The sequence below is a fragment of the Coregonus clupeaformis genome, chromosome 26 (genome assembly GCF_020615455.1).
Source record: "Coregonus clupeaformis isolate EN_2021a chromosome 26, ASM2061545v1, whole genome shotgun sequence".
Classification (NCBI taxonomy): domain Eukaryota; kingdom Metazoa; phylum Chordata; class Actinopteri; order Salmoniformes; family Salmonidae; genus Coregonus; species Coregonus clupeaformis.
This window is the reverse complement of record NC_059217.1, coordinates 10079593-10099553: the sequence shown is the minus strand read 5'-3', so window position 1 is coordinate 10099553 and position 19961 is coordinate 10079593.

Genomic DNA, 19961 nt, shown 5'->3' with positions numbered 1-19961 from the left:
CTTTTTCGGTAAGGTAGATTGAACATTTCAGTTTGCACAATAGGTCCCTTCCTAATAGGTTGATTGGACAGTTGGGACAATATAGGAATTGATGCTTCAAATTGGAAGGGCCCCATTGGAAGAGCAATGGTATGGTCTTGTTTTGTGCTTCGGTGTTCCTGATACCCCCACCACCTGTATTGATTCCGAAGAGAGTGGTTGATGAGATCTTATGGCAGAGTACGTACATCCTGTATCTACCAAAAATTGGTGGGTAACTCCTCCACTTCACACATGACAGTTGGTTCAGTGTGGAGTGGAAAATGCTGACCCCCATTCCCGTTCTGTGGTGGTGGGCAGCTTCAGGCCAGGGAGGATATTCGTCTGACATGCCCTGGAAGGTAGGAGCTGGCTGCTGGTTAGGCTGTTGGTTTGGGTCTTGTTGTGGGTGGTTATATGCTGGTAGGGCAGCATGTGGCTGGTACATCGGTCTTGGGCCTCCTCTTGATCTGAAGGCATAACCTCTACCCCTGTTTGCCAGCCAGTGTTGCTGTTGCGGACTAGGTGGTAATGGACACCATCTGACAGAGTGTCCATATTGATGACAATTGTAACAGGCCCCCCCATTACCTTGTGTCCTTGGCTGTCCCCATTGAGTCTGGTATGGTGCCACCGGTGGCTGATATGGTGGAGTTGGTGCTTGATAGTATGGCTGAGGCACCATTGCGATCGTTGGGAGTGTTGTTGGAGGTGGCTGCTGTGTTTGCATCATTTGTGAGACAGTTTTTTCAATTATTTGAGAAATGTCAGGTTGGTCTTCAGCCACCATCTGTTTCTTTGGCTTATCTCCCTTCTGTGCCTCTTTCAGTTGTAGTTTGAGCAGCTGCACCTGCAGGGATTGGACATGTGTTTCCGCCCCTCCCTTGTCTTTATTGTATTGGGTGATGTGATGATGGACATGGGAGCTAAACTGCGCCCTAGGGAGTGCCATTAATCCCACAGTTCCCCTTAGTTTGGTTCGAACGTCACTTGGGGTCCCGCTCACCACCATCTCTTTCCACATGCTGCACGTGGTGTCGGAGTGATCATATGGTTCGTCATGGACCGTTCTCCAGGTGGTTTTGGCCCTGTCCAGGTAGGCAGCTGGCTGTTCCCAGGGCCGATGGTAAAGAGGTCAGTGTTGCATGGTTTCGATTGGTAGGATATGCCCTCTCAGAACTTCCCACAACACAGTTCTATAGACTTCCGTGGCGTCACACCTCGCTCTTTTCCAGACCTGCCTCTCTTGTCAGTACCATCATGGTGGTGTGATCTGTGGCCCTGGCCAAGAGTGCCTTCATGTCTGCCAGAGCAAGCCTAAATCCAGATGTAAGGGTTTGAAGTTGCAACAGCCAAGCAGACGCTCCACCATGGAGGCTGGGCATCTGATCCATCAGGGGCGGTCAGGTCAGTCATCTTCCAGGGTTGGTATTCTTCATGTTGTCGGTCTGCTGTTGGTCTAAGTGGCATTTGGGAGTTCAATCCCCTTTCCCTAAGTCTGGCAGATTTTCTGATGGGTTCATGCAAGTCAACAACTTCCCCCACCATCACCCCCTTTCAAGGCCCAGGTCTTCCCCTTCTCTGCTTCTTCTATTATGGTTGTGTTATGTGACGCCTGTCCCTGACACGCATCCCACTCATCCTCATAGGTTTTTTTCTTCCTTCCTTTGTTCTCCTTCATCATCCTCACTTGGTTGGTCCCCGATTGAGACCCCCGTGAGCTTCTTAATGAGCCAGACCCTATCGACCCCCAAAGCTCATTGTCCCCTGCACCCCCTTCTGTCATGGATTGGGTACTTCCCCTTTCTCTTTCGACAAACCATTCTGAGAGTCTGGGTTTAGGCTGATTGGGTGCAGTTGCTTGTCTTAGGCCAGATGCTCCCCCCTTTCCTGTATAGATCTGATGGTTGGTTTGGAGTCATCATTACCAGGGACTCTGGGTTTGAACCCCCTCTTGTGGGACTGGGTCTGGGTTGGGTTCCGCCGGCCGGGTGTGGCCCCTCTCGTCCCTTGTGGCTCGCTGTTGGCTCGGACTTCCACACAGTGAAGCACTCCTTGCCCCTACGCTTAGTGCCATGTTCCCCTCTAGGTGTCCTCCTTGCACCACGAACACAGGCGCTTGTACCACTGCAGGACTTAGGAATGGGTTATAAGGGTTAGTTGGAGGAGTGGGTGTGTATGCGGGTGGTGTGCTCTTCGCTTCCTGTGGCAGGGTCGGGATACAGTGGTGCTGAGGGCGCTGGTATGTCACTCATGGACTGTGTCCCCACTATTGGTGTTGTCTCAGTTGTGGGTTCAATCACCACACCCATCATGTCTGGTTTCTTGTATGGGTGTGCTCGTACGTGTTTCCTCAATTGCCCACGTGCCTATCCTTAGCTCAGCCTCTGCTCTCTCTCTGTGTTTAGTTCCTTCCTTCTTGAATAAGTGAGACTTATTCCTTTCCACTTCACTTTCTGTTCCTTCCTCCACTGCCTCCTGTAGCCCTTTCTCCATAGAGGTGAGTTGCCCTTTAGACGGGGCACCCCCGCTAAAGTAACCTGCCTGTGTCCATTTGAGTTTCACTCCCTCCCACACTTTCTTTACTGTCTTATACTGTTCTTTCCCTCCCGCTCTATCCTGTATTTTTTGATCTAGATATTCATTAAACTTGAGTTTTGGGACGGTAGTGGTTGCCATGGTTATACAGTTGTTGTTTTTAGACTATCTTGGTGCACTTAGCCCGTCACTGGCCGAAACCAGCAATGTATTCTTGGCGCTGACTCAGACTTATCTCTGATGTCCCACCCTCGTACACAAAGAATTTTTTCAATAATTTATTATTAGGAATTATTTTGCAAAAGGTACTATTGTTTTTCAATTATTCGAATTATTATATATTTTCCCAAAAGGTATCAGAATCGCCCTTTTGGAACAATATATTAACAAACTCGAGCGCTTCCAAAATAATTATCAATTTAATTTTAGGAATTATTTAGCAAAAGTTATTATTGTTTTTCAGTTATTCGAGCTATTATATATTTTCCCAAAAGGTATCAGAATCGCCCTTTTGGAAGAATACATTAACAAACCCGAGCGCTCCCAAAACAATCATCAATTTAATCCCAGGAATTATTTTGCAAAAATTATTGTTGTCTTTCAGGTACTCGAGCTATTATATATTTTCCCAAAAGGTATCAGAATCGCCCTTTTGGAAGAATATATTAACAAACCCAAGCGCTCCTAAAATAATTATCAATCTAATTCTAGGAATTATTTGCAAAAGTTATTATTGTTTTTCAGGTATTCGAGTTATTATATATTTTCCCAAAAGGTATCAGAATCGCCCTTTTGGAACAATATATTAACAAACTCGAGCGCTTCCAAAATAATTATCAATTTAATTCTAGGAATTATTTGGCAAAAGTTATTATTGTTTTTCAGGTATTCGAGGTTATTATATATTTTCCCAAAAGGTATCAGAATCGCCCTTTTGGAAGAATATATTAACAAACTCGACGCTTCAAAATAATTATCAATTTAATTTTAGGAATTATTTTGCAAAAGTTATTATTGTTTTTCCAGGTATTCGAGTTATTATATATTTTCCCAAAAGGTATCAGAATCGCCCTTTTGGAAGAATATATTAGCAAACTCGAGCGCTCCTAAAATAATTATCAATTTAATTTTAGGAACTAAGGAAATACCAACTCCACAAGAGGGAAAAAGTTCAAGTCAGCTTTTAGCGCAGCGGCTACATAACAGGCAAAATAGGACTCGGTGGTCCTCTTAAAAGTTATCAACTAGTTAGTCTCATGAACGGCCAATCTTACACAACATTCAGGTTATCATTTCAACAATTACATTTTTTCATTACATATCAGCATCAACACACGAATTCAGTTTAAGTTCCTCACAGTACATATAGTTGAGTGCCACGTCAACCAATTGCCCGACTATCTGAACTTGTATTTTTTTTTTTTTTTTTTGATTCTCCTCAAGGAGACTCCCAGTCGTTTAAACCATTCAACTGGCGTCTAGTCGGGAGAACCTTTTCTGGACTTGGATTCTCACGGAATTAACTCAACCCGACTATCTGAATCTTTTTATCAAGTCACCAGATCCTTCTCTTGTGGATCAAATAAAAGGGGTCCATCGCTTGTGGACCAAAACCTCTGTAATAGGCTCCTCACTAGAAAGCCGCATTTCAACAGAAAATAAAACCACTGTAACTAGACTTCTTCTCTTAGAGTCACATTTCAACAGTAAAAACCTAAGATTTCAGATATCAACAGTAAAAATAAAAGGATCCGTCTCCTCGAACCACAACCTCTGTAACTAGACTCTTCTCTAGAGTCACATTTCAACAGTAAAAACCTAAAGAATTCAGATATCTTTACATATGTGCCTTTTGAGTCATAATAGATATGTTATACATTTAAGAGTAATCCATACTCACCCCCAGTACTACTGATCATAATTTGGTTTATCCTACAATACAATATGCAGATTTTGTTTTAACAGGTTCTGCTTACCTTTGTATTGACGGCCGTCTAGATCAGTTTCCTGAGGCGAGCTGGATTCCCGGCTGCTCCTGCGGACAGGTCACCCGTCCTTTCAGATCCGTCTCTTACTTGTCTCCTGTCTCTATCAACTTTTATGGACCGAATTCAGAGTTAGAAAACCATCCTCTGCTACCAATTTTGTTGATGATCACAAGTTTACTGGAGAACGGAGACCAAGTAGAGACTTTTGGACAAGGTGGATAATTGTATAATATAAGGCAGTTTATTCAGAGGTAAAGATATCTGAGAATAGCGTGCACGGACCCGTTCGTCAATCTCGTAGGGAGATATCTGAGAGAGCGAGCCCCTAAACATTGTGTGCTGACATTTTATACAATAAAATAAAGTAGGTTGATTCTAGTAGTTCTGATCTTCTGATTGGTCCTGATGAGTTGGTCGAGGTCACCTCCATTGCATTGGCTCTGAGTCGGGTTCTCTGTCTTCAGATGTTCAGCCTAAGAGAAGGGGGTTTTTGTGTGTGTGTGTGCTTAACAATGATGATGTGTGTGTGTGTGTGTGTGCGTGTGTGTATGTGTGTGTGTGTGTGTGTGTGTGTGTGTGTGAGTGTGTGTATGTGTGTGTATGTTTAACAATGATGATTGTGTGTGTGTGTGTGTGTGTGTGTGTGTGTATGTGTGTGTGTGTGTGGGGGGTGTGTGTGTAGTGTGTCCTCAGCGCAAGAACTTCGTGAGTTGGGAGAACTGAGAGACCTATGGCGTGGGTGTTGTCCATAGCCACCTGCTGATAAGGCCGGCAAGATAGAAGTCTCTTGTGCATTGTATTAAATACAAAGGCCCAACACAAGATGGGTCATGCACAAGATTTTAGTCAGACCAAGCTATAACATTATATATTTACTACGACATTAGGTTGTTAAGAATGCACGTCGAATTTTGGCAACTTTGATAAAAACTATTTTATATCGTAGTTGTGCCTGTTTTCATAGAGATAGATCGAGGACTCATCATGGATATGAACCGTTTTAGCATGGACGTTGCCATTGAGGGCTTAAATCCTTTTTAAAGTAGTCAATTGGGTGGGAATTCCTATGAGTGAAGGAAGGATCACGATTCTTATTATACTCGTGAGCAAACATTCCATAACTGTAGGTGGCAGTAAATCGCCATCCTTGGCTTTATACCTGTTCAAACAACACACTTTAGATGGCAGTATGCACTGTTTCAGTTTGTTTGCCAACTCATAGAAGTTGTAGAAAAATAAAATGTACTACTTCAAAATGGAGATGGCCTCAATGGCGCTGCCCGTGCCCTCACAAATGCCATAATGGGACATTTAAAGATGATATCTCTATCATTCTCTATGTTTACCACATATGACTGGGAAACATCTATTTGAACAGCACATCAACTGGTAATTTATATTGGGAAACTCATCTATCATCCTCGAGTTTCAAGTGGGAGGTGGGAATTTACCAGTTTTTAAGTCGTAAATACCAGTTGGATGCATTCACATGCTTGGAACTTGTTGAGGAACGCCTGATTGGCTAATGGCCAACAAGCTTTGTCAACCATAAACTGAAAGAACAGCTATTAGTCTTGTAAACAAATTGTAGTGTTCAAGAACCATATTAATAGATTTTTTTAAATAATGTTTTGTAGTTGCATCATAGAGATAGATAGAGGACTAATCTTTATATCTGTGCCATTATAGCGTCTGTGACAGCATGGGCAGTGCCATTGAGTCTACAACCCATAGGAAAGCCCACCCAGTTGACTACTTTGACTACTTTAAAATGGCGGAAGCATGGTGGAAGCTCTCAATGGCGCTGCCCATGCTAAAACAGCCTTTTGGCCACTAGAGGCCTCTATCATTGTCTATGAGTTGCAATTAACTGCCGAAAATGCTGTTATCGAAGTCATTTCCTTAGTAGGTGACTTCAGAGGTCACCATGTGGGAGAAGTCGGAGCTCAAGGATGATAGACGAGTTTCCTACTAGTAATTACCAGTTGGAGGGCCGTTCAAATAGATTTTTCCAAGTTCTTTGTGGTAAACATAGAGAATTATAGAGATATCATCTTAATATACTGTGTGTCACATTATGGTGTCTGTGTGCGCATGGGCAGCGTCATTGAGGCCATCTCCATTTCAAAGTAGTACATTTTATTTTTCTACTACTTCTATGGCTTGGCAAACAAACTGAAAGGGTGCATTGAACAGATATAAAGCCAAGGTTGGCAATTTACTGCCACCTACAGTCATGGAATGTTTGCTCACAAGTATAATTAATTGGCTGATCCCTTCTGATGACCCGGATGGAACCATGTGATCCTTCCTTCACCCATAGGAAGGCCCACCCAGTTGACTACTTTAAAATGGTGGAAGCCTTCAATGGCACTGTCCATGCCAAAACCGTTTTATCCATCTAGAGTCCTCTATCTAACTCTATGGTGGTACATTTCTATTCCCACTCGGTTACGAAAGCAGCATAATAGACAGTGGGCGCGTTTGAGTGGTAAGGCTAAAGCAACTGACTAGACGAAAGTCTAGGAGTGAAGTCAGGGGAGGTGCATCTGCAACTGCCAAAAGTCAGGCTCTAATGTGGTTTTCCAACAGCAAGGCTCAGATCAACATGGCATTGTTGCCATTGTTTATGAACGTCTATATTTATAATGTCGAAATAAACATGTCTCCAACCCCCATATCACACACTCAATCATGTGTGTACATTGTATAATCAATTAGTGTGAGAGAGCCTTAAATATAACATTAATTTGTGGCAAAGTTGGTTCCTGTTTCAGTCATCTCTTTGGTCGCGTTTGTGTGGGTTAAAAAAAACATGCTAATGATTTGTTGACAATAGAGCATCCCACAATGCAGGCGATGGCTGCATTTTGAGGTTGATGAAGAGCAACTGCAGAAACTTGTAGTCGACTGCAGTCAAAACTTCATGACCTTTGATCACTTGATTTTCGTAAAGTTCACGCAGTCGACATGTAGGCACAAGTCAAACAATTTTTATCCCCATAATGCAACACACCTTGAAAGGCGGTGACCAACGATGCTCACCAACTTGACAAAAGTGATACGCTTGAATGCACCCAATCTTTGGCTGCACAGTGTGAGAGGTGTCAATTCCTGGTGACAGCACAGCGTTCTTCTGGCTTCTGATTTGTCATCTTTTGAATGTGCAAATGTCAGTCACTAAATAGTGAACAAAAAGGTTAACTAAATGTTTCAGTTTTATTTATGTTTCATTTTTTGTAGAAGTGAGAGTTCACCAGGAAGTGATGTCCAACCCATTATCAACCTGAAAATGTCATCCGTTGCAAAAAGGTAAAATGTCACAGCAGCTGATGTTTTTCTCAATACATTGCAGTCAATGGGAAAAGATAAGTATCACAGGGTTGACGTTTTTCTCAATACATTGCAGTCAATGGGAAAAGATGAGTCACGTTTTTCTCAATACATTGCAGTCAATGGGAAAAGATCAGTGTCACAGGGTTGAAGTTTATGTCAATGCATTCCATTCAATAGGATAAGATGAGTGTCACAGGGTTGACGTTTATTTCAATACATTGCAGTCAATATGAAAAGATGATTGTCACAGGGTTGATGCTTATGTCAACAAATTGCAGTCAATGGGAAAAGATGTGTGTCACTGTCACAGTGAACATACTTTATTTATTTCACCACACGAAACAAAACAACAAAACGATAACGTGACGTCCTTGGTTACAAACACTAACCATACACGGAACAAGATCCCACAATACACTACTGCCAAACGGCTGCCTAAGTATGGTTCCCAATCAGAGACAACAAGCAACAATTGATTCACGTTGCCTCTGATTGAGAACCACCCCGGCCAACATAGCTACACATGAACTAGAACTTAAACACAGAACACAAACACATAGAAACTACACACCCTGGCTCAACATAACAGAGTCCCAGAGCCGGGGCGTGACAGTACCCCCCCCCCCCAAAGGCGCGGACTGCGACCGCGCCAAACATAAACCGAACAGGGGAGGGCCGGGTGGGCATTCCTCCTCGGAGGCGGATCCGGCTCTGGGCGTGACCACCACCCTCTAATAACCCCCCCGTAGTGCCCCTGGTCTGGTCTGGCCCCGCTGGCTGGAGCTGGACTGGACATCGGTGGAGCGGATTGCTTACGCTCCGGTGTGGAGCAGCTGACCGGTACCTGACCAGGCACCGGTGAAACGGGCACGGGCTGTGCCGGACTGACGACGCGCACCACAGGCTTGGTGCGGGGAGCAGGAATGGGCCGGACCGGGCTGACGACGCGCACCATTGGCTTGGTGCGGGGAGCAGGGACGGGCCGAACCAGGCTGACGAAGCGCACCACTGGCTTGGTGCGGGGAGCAGGAACAGGCCGGACCGGGCTGGCGACGCACACCGTAGGCTTGGTGCGAGGGGCAGGAACAGGCCGGGCCGGGCTGGCGACGCGCATCATAGGCTTGGTGCGGGGAGCAGGAACAGGCCGGGCCGGGCTGGCGACGTGCACCATTGGCTTGGTGCGGGGAGCAGGAACAGGCCGGGCCGGGCTGGCGACGCTACCGTAGGCTTGGTGCGAGGGGCAGGAACAGGCCGTTCTGGGCTGGCGACGCGCACCGTAGGCTTGGTGCGAGGGGCAGGAACAGGCCGGGCCGGGCTGGCGACGCGCACCACAGGCTTGGTGCGGGGAGCAGGAACAGGCCGGGCCGGGCTGGCGACGTGCACCATTGGCTTGGTGCGGGGAGCAGGAACAGGCCGGGCCGGGCTGGCGACGCTTACCGTAGGCTTGGTGCGAGGGGCAGGAACAGGCCGGGCCGGGCCGGGCTGGCGACGCGCACCGTAGGCTTGGTGCGAGGGACAGGAACAGGCCGGACCGTACTGGGAACACACACCACTGGCCTTACACGGGGATCAGGAACGGGCCGGACCGGACTGGCAACACACCTCAGTACCTCTCGCCGTGCCTCTACATCTTCCTTCCCTCTTCTCACCAATGGCTCCCGTAACCCGGTGGCCTTCTCTCCTCGTCCACGAACTCGCCCCTTATCTGCCTCCAGCAGCCCCGTCGTCCATGCCATGTGCCCCCCCCTAAAAATGTATTGGGGGTGCCTCTCGCCGGTCCGACGACGGCCTGGTTGGCGCCGCTGCTCCTCTCTCCGGCGCGCCTCCACCGTCTCCTCCCACGGACAGCGATCCATCCCGGCCTGGATTTCCTCCCAAGTCCAGGACCCCTGCCCGTCCAATATCTGCTCCCACGTCCAGGCTGTCTCCTCCTGGGCACGCTGCTTGGTCCTGTATTGGTGGGATCTTCTGTCACGATCGCTGAAGGAAGTGGACCAATGCGCAGCGCGATAAGTGAACATACTTTATTTATTTCACCACACGAAACAAAACAACAAAACGATAACGTGACGTCCTTGGTTACAAACACTAACCATACACGGAACAAGATCCCACAATACACTACTGCCAAACGGCTGCCTAAGTATGGTTCCCAATCAGAGACAACAAGCAACAGCTGATTCACGTTGCCTCTGATTGAGAACCACCCCGGCCAACATAGCTACACATGAACTAGAACTTAAACACAGAACACAAACACATAGAAACTACACACCCTGGCTCAACATAATAGAGTCCCAGAGCCAGGGCGTGACAGTCACAGGGTTGACGTTTATTTCAATACATTGCAGTCAATATGAAAAGATGATTGTCACAGGGTTGATCCTTATGTCAACAAATTGCAGTCAATGGGAAAAGATGTGTGTCACAGGGTTGATGCCTAAGTGAATACATTGCCTTCAATGGGGGAAGATTAATGGTCGATGGTCACCAACTTGACAAAAGTGATACGCTTGAATGCACCCAATCTTTGGCTGCACAGTGTGAGAGGTGTCAATTCCTGGTGACAGCCCAGCGTTCTTCTGGCTTCTGATTTGTCATCTTTTGAATGTGCAAATGTCAGTCACTAAATAGTGAACAAAAAGGTTAACTTTATGTTTCATTTTTTGTAGAAGTGAGAGTTCACCAGGAAGTGATGTCCAACCCATTATCAACCTGAAAACGTCATCCGTTGCAAAAAGGTAAAATGTCACAGCAGCTGATGTTTTTCTCAATACATTGCAGTCAATGGAAAAATTAAGTATCACAGGGTTTATGTTTTTCTCAGTACATTGCAGTCAATGGGAAAAGATAAGTATCACAGGGTTGACGTTTTTCTCAATACATTGCAGTCAATGGGAAAAGATGAGTCACGTTTTTCTCAATACATTGCAGTCAATGGGAAAAGATCAGTGTCACAGGGTTGAAGTTTATGTCAATGCATTCCATTCAATAGGATAAGATGAGTGTCACAGGGTTGACGTTTATTTCAATACATTGCAGTCAATATGAAAAGATGATTGTCACAGGGTTGATGCTTATGTCAACAAATTGCAGTCAATGGGAAAAGATGTGTGTCACAGGGTTAACGTTTATTTCAATACATTGCAGTCAATGGGAAAAGATGATTGTCACAGGGTTGATCCTTATGTCAACAAATTGCAGTCAATGGGAAAAGATGTGTGTCACAGGGTTGATGCCTAAGTGAATACATTGCCTTCAATGGGGGAAGATTAACATCACAATATGGACACATAAAGTCATCACAGACATGACACCTCTCTCTCTCTCTCTCTCTCTCTCTCTCTCTCTCTCTCTCTCTCTCTCTCTCTCTCTCTCTCTCTCTCTCTCTCTCTCTCTCTCTCTCTCTCTCTCTCTCTCTCTCTCTCTCTCACTTCCCTCCTTCACCCTCTCGGTCTCCCCCTTCCCTCTCTCTCACTCCTCTTCCCCTCCATTCTATCTCCCTCCTTCTTCCCCATTCCTCTATACTATGTCTCTCCCTCCTCCCTCTCATTCCTCTCTCTATCCCCCACTGCCAACTCTCTCTCCACTTTCCCACCTTCACAGACAGGATATTGGCACATAAGTCAATACATTGCATTCAAGGCAAAAACTGTTTATGATAGAGCTGTAAAGGGTAAATTGGTGAAAGACAGAAAGGCAAGCAGGCAGATGGACAGACAGGCAGGCAGGCAGGCAGACAGACAAACTCTAAACCTAACCCTAACCCTAGGTTCATGTCTACATCCCGGCTTAACCCCAACCCTAACTCTAGCCATAACCATAACCCTCCACATACAGTGGGGAAAAAAAGTATTTAGTCAGCCACCAATTGTGCAAGTTCTCCCACTTAAAAAGATGAGAGAGGCCTGTAATTTTCATCATAGGTACACGTCAACTATGACAGACAAATTGAGGGGAAAAAATCCAGAAAATCACATTGTAGGATTTTTTATGAATTTATTTGCAAATTATGGTGGAAAATAAGTATTTGGTCACCTACAAACAAGCAAGATTTCTGGCTCTCACAGACCTGTAACTTCTTCTTTAAGAGGCTCCTCTGTCCTCCACTCGTTACCTGTATTAATGGCACCTGTTTGAACTTGTTATCAGTATAAAAGACACCTGTCCACAACCTCAAACAGTCACACTCCAAACTCCACTATGGCCAAGACCAAAGAGCTGTCAAAGGACACCAGAAACAAAATTGTAGACCTGCACCAGGCTGGGAAGACTGAATCTGCAATAGGTAAGCAGCTTGGTTTGAATAAATCAACTGTGGGAGCAATTATTAGGAAATGGAAGACATACAAGACCACTGATAATCTCCCTCGATCTGGGGCTCCACGCAAGATCTCACCCCGTGGGGTCAAAATGATCACAAGAACGGTGAGCAAAAATCCCAGAACCACACGGGGGGGACCTAGTGAATGACCTGCAGAGAGCTGGGACCAAAGTAACAAAGCCTACCATCAGTAACACACTACGCCGCCAGGGACTCAAATCATGCAGTGCAAGATGTGTCCCCCTGCTTAAGCCAGTACATGTCCAGGCCCGTCTGAAGTTTGCTAGAGTGCATTTGGATGATCCAGAAGAGGATTGGGAGAATGTCATATGGTCAGATGGAACCAAAATATAACTTTTTGGTAAAAACTCAACTCGTCGTGTTTGGAGGACAAAGAATGCTGAGTTGCATCCAAAGAACACCATACCTACTGTGAAGCATGGGGGTGGAAACATCATGCTTTGGGGCTTTTTTTCTGCAAAGGGACCAGGACGACTGATCCGTGTAAAGGAAAGAATGAATGGGGCCATGTATCATGAGATTTTGAGTGAAAACCTCCTTCCATCAGCAAGGGCATTGAAGATGAAACGTGGCTGGGTCTTTCAGCATGACAATGATCCCAAACACACCACCCGGGCAACGAAGGAGTGGCTTCGTAATAAGCATTTCAAGGTCCTGGAGTGGCCTAGCCAGTCTCCACATCTCAACCCCATAGAAAATCTTTGGAGGGAGTTGAAAGTCCGTGTTGCCCAGCGACAGCCCCAAAACATCACTGCTCTAGAGGAGATCTGCATGGAGGAATGGGCCAAAAATACCAGCAACAGTGTGTGAAAACCTTGTGAAGACTTACAGAAAACGTTTGACCTGTGTCATTGCCAACAAAGGGTATATAGCAAAGTATTGAGAAACGTTTGTTATTGACCAAATACTTATTTTCCACCATAATTTGCAAATAAATTCATTAAAAATCCTACAATGTGATTTTCTGGATTTTTTTTCCTCATTTTGTCTGTCATAGTTGACGTGTACCTATGATGAAAATTACAGGCCTCTCTCATCTTTTTAAGTGGTAGAACTTGCACAATTGGTGGCTGACTAAATACTTTTTTCCCCCACTGTATATATATACAGTACCAATCAAAGGTTTGGACACACCTACTCATTCAAGGGTTTTTCTTTATTTTGACTATTTTCTACATTGTAGAATAATAGTGAAGACATCAAAACTATGAAATAACACATATGGAATCATGTAGTAAACAAAAAAGTGTTAAACAAATATTTTATATTTGAGATTCTTCAAAGTAGCCACCCTTTGCCTTGATGACAGCTTTGCACACTCTTGGCATTCTCTCAACCAGCTTCATGAGGTAGTCACCTGGAATGCATTTCAATTAACAGGTGTGCCTTCTTAAAAGTTAATTTGTGGAATTTCTTTCCTTCTTAATGCATTTGAGTCAATCTGTTGTGTTCTGACAAGATAGTGGTGGTATACAGAAGATAGCCCTATTTGGTAAAAGACCAAGTCCATATTATGGCACGAACAGCTCAAATAAGCAAAGCGAAACGACAGTCCATCATTACCGTAAGACATGCAGGTCAGTCATCCAGAAAATTGAAAGTTTCTTCAAATGCAGTCGCAAAAACCATCAAGCGCTATGATGAAACTGGCTCTCATGAGGACCGCCACAGGAAAGGAAGACCCAGAGTTACCTCTGCTGCAGAGGATAAGTTCATTAGAGTTAACTGCACCTCAGATTGCAGCCCAAATAAATGCTTCACAGAGTTCAAGTAACAGACACATCTCAACATCAACTGTTCAGAGGGGATGGTTTGAGATGGTTTGGGATGAGTCAGACGGCAGAGTGAAGGAAAAGCAGCCAACAAGTGCTCAGCATATGTGGGAATTCCTTCAACACTGTTGGAAAAGCATTCCAGGTGAAGCTGGTTGAGAGAATGCCAAGAGTGTGCAATGCTGTCATCAAGGCGAAGAGTGGCTATTTGAAGAATCTCAAATATAAAATATATGTTTTCATTTGTTTAACACTTTTTTGGGTTACTACACGATTCCATATGTTTAATTTAAAGTTTTTATTTCTTCACTATTTTTCTTAAATTTAGAAAATAGTAAAAAAAAAGAAAAACCCTTGAATGAGTAGGTGTGTCCAAACCTTTGACAGGTACTGTATATATACACTGCTCAAAAAATAAAGGGAACACTTAAACAACACAATGTAACTCCAAGTCAATCACACTTCTGTGAAATCAAACTGTCCACTTAGGAAGCAACACTGATTGACAATAAATTGCACATGCTGTTGTGCAAATGGAATAGACAACAGGTGGAAATTATAGGCAATTAGCAAGATACCCCCAATAAAGGACTGGTTTTGCAGGTGGTGACCACAGACCACTTCTCAGTTCCTATGCTTCCTGGCTGATGTTTTGGTCACTTTTGAATGCTGGCGGTGCTTTCACTCTAGTGGTAGCATGATACAGAGTCTACAACCCACACAAGTGGCTCAGGTAGTGCAGCTCATCCAGGATGGCACATCAATGCGAGCTGTGGCAAGAAGGTTTGCTGTGTCTGTCAGTGTAGTGTCCAGAGCATGGAGGCGCTACCAGGAGACAGGCCAGTACATCAGGAGACGTGGAGGAGGCCGTAGGAGGGCAACAACCCAGCAGCAGGACTGCTACCTCTGCCTTTGTGCAAGGACGAGCAGGAGGAGCACTGCCAGAGCCCTGCAAAATGACCTCCAGCAGGCCACAAATGTGCATGTGTCTGCTCAAACGATCAGAAACAGACTCCATGAGGGTGGTATGAGGGCCCGACGTCCACAGGTGGGGGTTGTGCTTACAGCCCAACACCGTGCAGAACGTTTGGCATTTGCCAGAGAACACCAAGATTGGCAAATTCGCCTCTGGCGCCCTGTGCTCTTCACAGATGAAAGCAGGTTCACACTGAGCACATGTGACAGACGTGACAGAGTCTGGAGACGCCGTGGAGAACGTTCTGCTGCCTACAACATCCTCCAGCATGACCGGTTTGGCGGTGGGTCAGTCATGGTGTGGGGTGGCATTTCTTTGGGGGGCCGCACAGCCCTCCATGTGCTCGCCAGAGGTAGCCTGACTGCCATTAGGTACTGAGATGAGATCCTCAGACCCCTTGTGAGACCATATGCTGGTGCGGTTGGCCCTGGGTTCCTCCTAATGATAGACAATGCTAGACCTCATGTGGCTGGAGTGTGTTAGCAGTTCCTGCAAGAGGAAGGCATTGATGCTATGGACTGGCCCGCCCGTTCCCCAGACCTGAATCCAATTGAGCACATCTGGGACATCATGTCTCACTCCATCCACCAACGCCACGTTGCATCACAGACTGTCCAGGAGTTGGCGGATGCTTTAGTCCAGGTCTGGGAGGAGATCCCTCAGGAGACCATCCGCCACCTCATCAGGAGCATGCCCAGGCGTTGTAGGGTCATACAGGCATGTGTTGGCCACACACACTACTGAGCCTCATTTTGACTTGTTTTATGGACATTACAACAAAGTTGGATCAGCCTGTAGTGTGGTTTTCCACTTTAATTTTGAGGGTGACTCCAAATCCAGACCTCCATGGGTTGATAAATTTGATTTCCATTGATAATTTTTGTGTGATTTTGTTGTCAGCACATTCAACTATGTAAAGAAAAAAGTATTTAATAAGATTATTTCATTCATTCAGATCTAGGATGTGTTATTTTAGTGTTCCCTTTATTTTTTTGAATAGTGTATATCCCAATGCCCCAGTGCAATGATTGGGGACATTGCCCTGTGTAAGGTGCCATCTTTCGGATGGGACGTTAAACGGGTGTCCTGACTCTCTGTCAGGACATCCCATGGCACTTATCGTAAGAGTAAGGATGTTAACCCCAGTGTCCTGGCTAAATGCCCAATCTGGACCTCACACCATCATGGCCACCTAATCATCCCCAGCTTCCAATTGGCTTATTCATCCCCCTCCTCTCCCCTGTAACTATCCCCCAGGTCTTGTTGTAAATAAGAATGTGTACTCAGTCAACATACCTAGTAAAATAGAGTTCAATAAAATAAATAAATACAAATATTTTCCCATTGACTGCAATGTATTGAGAAAAACTTCAGCTACTGTGACATTTTACCTTTTCACAAAGACATGCCAGGATGACATTATCCTATGATGTCATGTTGTGATGTCACACTGACTTCTCACCTCTCACACTCTCCTCTAGTGATGGGAAACCAAGGCTTTCTGAAGCCTTTGGGGCTTTCACCAAATTGTGCCGGGAAAAAATGTTCATTACTCTGAGCTTTAAACACAATGCACATTAGTGACATCTGCTGGTCAACAATAAAAAGCAGCATTTGATGTTCTTGTACGTTTTTTCCACAATATATACTGAACAAAAAAAAAACACAAAATGCAACAATTTCTACGATTGTCACATTTTACAGTTCATTTAAGGAAATCAGTCAATTGAAATAAATAAATTAGGCCCTAATCTATCGATTTCACATGACTTGGCAGGGGCACAGTCATGGGTGGGCCTGGGAGGGCATAGGCCCACACACTGGGGAGCCAGGCCAAGCCAATCAGAATCATTTGATCCCATAGGTGAAGAAGACGGATTTGGAAGCCCTGGGCTGGCGTGGTTACACATGATCTGGACGTACTGCCAAATTCTCTAAAATGACATTGAAGGCAGCTTATGGTAAAGGAATTAACATTAAATTATCTGGCAACAGCTCTGGTGGACATTCCTGCAGTCAGCATGCCAATTGCATGCTCCCCCTCAAAACTTGAGACATCTGTGTTGTGTGATAAAACTGCACATTTTAGAGTGGCCCTTTATTTAGATTTTAGATTTTAGTCATTTAGCAGACACTCTTATCCAGAGCGACTTACAGTTAGTGAGTGCATACATTTTTTTGTCCCCCAGCACAAGGTGCACCTGTGTAATGACCATGGTGTTTAATCAGCTTCTTGATATAACACACCTGTCAGGTGGATGGATTATCTTGGCATAGTTGAAATGCTCACTAAGAGGGATGTAAACAAATTTCTGCACAAAATTTGAGAGAAATAAGCTTTTTGTGCGTATGGATCTTTACTTCAGCTCATAAAACATGGGACCAACACTTTACATGTTAGGTTTATACTTTTGTTCAGTATATATCAAATCTCTGTTGCACAGCGATTAGTTGTGGGCATTAATAGTCTACAATCAGCTACCATTACAGGTTCGCACCTTACATCAAGCTTCCCTTTTTTGCTGTGAATACCTTTTTTTGCTGTCAACAATTGTGAATCTATAGCATTATTTATGTTGCTTAAGACAGAAGATTATACTATACTAAATAAAACAAATTGTTTCACATAAAACGATTTTCAAAATAATATGCCTTTGCCAAGATTCGACCCCCATTCCGTCATCTCTGAGTGTTCTATGGTCCACAACTCTACTTGCTGAGCTACCGTTCAGGTAGTAACAGGAAAAAATCCTAACTATATTGTAAGTATGGTGTCCGGTAGAGGTCAGTGTTTGAAAGCTACTTGGAATCATAGAAAGCACCAGAACCTTGACGAAAGCAGTGGAATCTCACATTTTGCGACACCACTGAGCTGCAGTGATGTCGCATGGATGCCAAGGGAAGCCAGGCGTTTCCCAAAAATTGTACTAAAATAAAATAATTTATCTCTTGTCTCTCTGTGTTTACTCATTTTCCTTCAATTCGCAAGAGGCTGAATGTATTTCATTGGAGAAAGCAGTTAGATAGTTTGTAAATCAATTTTAAAAAGTCTGTCACATTTAGCTTGTCAAACAAAAAAATCGATCACCAACTTACGTGTAGAGTTTAGACTGCTTCACATGTTTGGTGCAGTTGAAAGCTGAACACAACGGCATCTTTAGGTTCTTGCGACATCTTTTCTTCTTGCTTCTATTATTCTGGTGCAAAGAATTCCCTCCGCTCCTTGACCGACATTACACACGAGCAGGTCCCGGTCGAGAGTGAGTGAGTTTTCCGTTCACCATGTGCATGTGACATACAGTGCCTTCGGAAAGTATTCAGACTCCTTAACTTTTTCCACATTTTGTTACGTTACAGCCTTATTCTAAAATTGATTAAATAAATGTTTTTCCTCATCAATCTGCACACAGTACCCCATAATGAAAAAGCTAAAACAGGTTTTTAGAAGTTTTTCTGCAACTTCATTGGAGTCCACCTGTGGTAAATTGTATTGATTGGACATGATTTTAAAAGGCACACACCTATCTATATAAGGTCCCACAGGTGACAGTGCATGTCAGAGCAGAAACCAAGCCATGAGTTCAAGGGAATTGTCCGTAGAGCTCCGAGACAGGATTGTGTTGAGGCACAGATCTGGGGAAGGGTACCAAAAATGTCTGCAGCATTGAAGGTCCACAAGAACACAGTTGCCTCCATCATTCTTAAATGGAAGAAATTTGGAACCACCAAGACTCTTCCTAGAGCTGGCCGCCTGGCCAAACTGAGCAATCGGGGGAGAAGGGCCTTGGTCAGGGAGGTGACCAAGAACCCGATGGTCACTCTGACAGAGCTCCAGAGTTCCTCTGTAGAGATGGGAGAACCTTCCAGAAGGACAACCATCTCTGCAGCGCTCAACCAATCAGGCCTTTATGGTAGAGTGGCCAGACGGAAGCCACTCCTCAGTAAAAGACACATGACAGCCTTCTTGGAGTTTGCCAAAAGGCACCTAAAGGACTCTCATAGCATGAGAAAAAAGATTCTCTGGTCTGATGAAACCAAGATTAAACTCTTTTGCCTTAATGCCAAGTGTCACATCTGGAGGAAATCTGGCACCATCCCTACGGTGAAGCATGGTGGTGGCAGCAGCATGCTGTGGGGGATGTTTTTCAGCGGCAGGGACTGGGAGACTAGTCAGGATCGAGGGAAAGATGAACGGAGCAAAGTACAGTGAGATCCTTGATGAAAACCTGGTCCAGAGCGCTCAGGACCTCAGACTGGGGCGAAGGTTCTCCTTCCAACAGGACAACGATCCTAAGCACACAGCCAAGACAATGCAGGAGTGGCTTCGGAACAAGTCTCTGAATGTCCTTGAGTGGCCCAGCCAGAGCCCGGACTTGAACCTGATCCAACATCTCTGCTTGAGAGGATCTGCAGAGAAGAATGGGAGAAACTCCCCAAATACATGTGTGTCACGCTTGTAGAGTCATACACATAAAGACTCGAGGCTGTAATCGCTGCCAAAGGTGCTTCAACAAAGTACTGAGTAAAGGGTCTGAATACTTATGTAAATGTGATATTTCAGTTTTTCACATTTGCAAAAACTTCTAAAAACCTGTGTTTGCTTTGTCATTATGTGGTATTGTGTGTAGATTGATGAAGAAAAAAACAATGTAATCAATTTTAGAATATGGCTAACATAACAAAATGTGGAGAAAGTCAAGGAGTCTGAATACTTTCCAAATGCACTGTAGTTAGCTGATCGTCTTTGTAGGGAGGGAGTGAGACGATCAAATGACAGCATTGCGAGCGAAGCACAATGTTGCCTCCAACTTTTCTTGCCTGACAGACCAACTACAGAGTTCGCCAATGTTAGTTGATTAGTTACGAAGCTGGGACAGTTTCCAAATTAATTGCATCGTTAGAAACAGGACAAAACAATTTGTTAGCTGGCTATCTAAACAAATATCACTGTAACTCAAATATCATATGAGCTCCACTGCGCGGGCATC